This window comes from Macrobrachium rosenbergii, chromosome 52 (genome assembly GCF_040412425.1).
Source record: "Macrobrachium rosenbergii isolate ZJJX-2024 chromosome 52, ASM4041242v1, whole genome shotgun sequence".
In the NCBI taxonomy this organism is placed as follows: Eukaryota; Metazoa; Arthropoda; class Malacostraca; order Decapoda; family Palaemonidae; genus Macrobrachium; species Macrobrachium rosenbergii.
The window spans coordinates 15,660,359-15,662,910 of NC_089792.1; positions in this window are offsets into that span (position 1 = coordinate 15,660,359).

Consider the following 2,552-nt stretch of genomic DNA (forward strand, 5'->3'; position numbering starts at 1 on the left):
TTTTTGTTAAATAATTATAAGGAAACTTACGCATAATATTTATCTTCTTCACTGGAACAATCATACTTTGTTCTAAAGTTAAAAAAGCAACGGGAAAATAAATGTGACTTTTTGTCTTTTTAATGTTTATTAAATTTGATTTACGTTGAGAATATTAGTATCGATGTTCTGTTGTGTCGTAAGTATTGCTTATGTTCTCTTTTGTCCACAAAATCATTAATTAATGTTTTCATCCTGAGTACCACATCTACTTGTTACAAAGAGAGAAAAAAATATTTTTTTTTTATTTTCTTCTTGTCAGAAAGTAACACAGGCAAATAGGTAGACACTCTGTAGCTGCAAATGGCGTGCTTTTCCTTAGAAGGAATACGAAGTTCAAGAAGTTACATATTACTTAATTTATTGAATGCTGAATCACATCCATCTGACATAAGTGGATTTGAATACAGCATTTGTCAAACCTCATACTAATTCAATTTAGCTGGAGAAATGGAATAAAATGATTCTGTTTACCACACGGAAAGAAATCCAATGAATTCCATCACTGCATGGAACAGAAATTGGATTTTGAAATCATTCGATACTCATTTTCACTTCTTTTTCATAATTTACAGCGCCAATTATCATATACAGTCCTGACAGCCCATAAACTACCAAAAGCAATGGATAAATTCTAAGACTTAGAGCAGACTGACTTCGACACTGCCTTACGTTAGACCTGACTACTCTACAAAGACTGACATCGTTCACACACACAAGACATGTCTTCAAGACAGCTCCAGGAAGGCAACGGACTTCGTAGCAAACTACACGCAGAGACTGATAAAGGCTGCCTATGCCTATAGAGATATGACGGCTAATGTGATGTCTTGGGAAAATTTCGAGAAAAGTAAAATACTTTGAATCAAATAGGTTTAGGGTTTTCTAGGTCGGGGAAAATGTACTGTACTTCCATGACTTTTGAACAGTATTAAGGGCATTTTTCATTGTCCATTATCTGACTATTGACAGTTTATCAGATCATTAGGCAAATGATGTACACAGACAAAGGACGACAAGGACTTTTTCCATGAGTATTAATTAATATTTTTCAAAACAGGGCATTGTTCTTAAATGATGAAGGTAGATATCACTGTCTTATTTTCCTCCTACATCTTTTAATCCATCCACTGCTCTCAATAAATGAATTAACATCAAATCACTCTTGATGACAAGGACGAAATGTCCCAATAAAATAGCAAGCAAGTTTGCGTCACTGGAGGCAATGAGGGATTTCAATACTCCCTTTCATCTGCTGTAACAGTTTGCAAAACCAGTAAATAAGAAATTAAACCGATAATTCAAGATAGTTGAACTAAAAGTACCAATTCAACTTACGTTAAATAAATAAAACCTGCAAACTTAGATGGAATAACAGAGACCAGTTTGAATAATTAAGACCAGTTTGAATAATTAAGTTGATTTCCCTAATTTATCTGTATGTCCACGTTTACGTGTTCCTGCATGAAAGCATCCAGATTTTGCAGGTTTGTTTATGTGATTTAACGAAGCAGTTTTTCATCATCCAACATTTTCAAACTTCTTATTCAGAAAAAGTAATTTTTCCCGATCCTGCTTTTATTTAGCTTTTACAGTGTGAATACATAATTTAAGCTCCCCCAAAAAACTGCTGAAAAGTACGTTTTTATACCCCCAAAATGGCCGGGTGTTTGGGTTATTTGGTATGAAAGGCTCCTCTCGATTTTTTCATCCTAATTCGGACTATGCTGAATCAGCAAGAAGGAACGGACCATTGGAAATGCCGAGTTGTTGGGATCTTGTAAGGAATTTTCTGAAACGTTTACTTTTGAGAACTAGCTACGTTTGCGTTTAATATTAGTAAAAATACAAATTAAAAGGTAATACAACTATCATTATTACCGTGCTAAGTGAATGCTTCTCTTGACTCTGATCCTATATTATGTCGTTAAAAAGCCCAATGTTTTCATAAAACCGAACTTGAATGTCTTCTTCATGGCTCACTTACCAAAATAACGGATCTGATTTCTAAAATCAAGATTCCAAATTTCATCAAAAAAACAGTCACTAAACTGACAGATTCTTCTCTTATTTATTGCAATTTATTTTCTTCTTCCATACCTCTTTATTAAATTAATTTGCTTCCTTTATTTAGTCTGTGTCCCTCATTAGCAACCTCAAGTCAGGTCTATTGTGTGGGAACAGAAAGCGTGGTCACCCCCTCAGGCCAGACTGAAGGCTGGATAAAGAGAACAGGAAGTAGAAATTACGGCTTGCGGTCTGCCCAACCCCGAGCCCAACCGCCCCCCCACCCCACCACAACCAAAGTGAGCACCATAGGGTCAGAGCAACGTCCAGAGGCCTTGTTGGAAGTTCAGTTGAGACTCGGTCATTCAGTGACCTCAGGCGGCAGTTTGATTCATAACCAATGTTATAAACATCAAAAGAGTGACCTACAGAATTACGTCTTCTGTATGTGAACATTATTTGACCTTACGGTGTCGCATACCTTCAAAAAGATATGGCCTTTATTC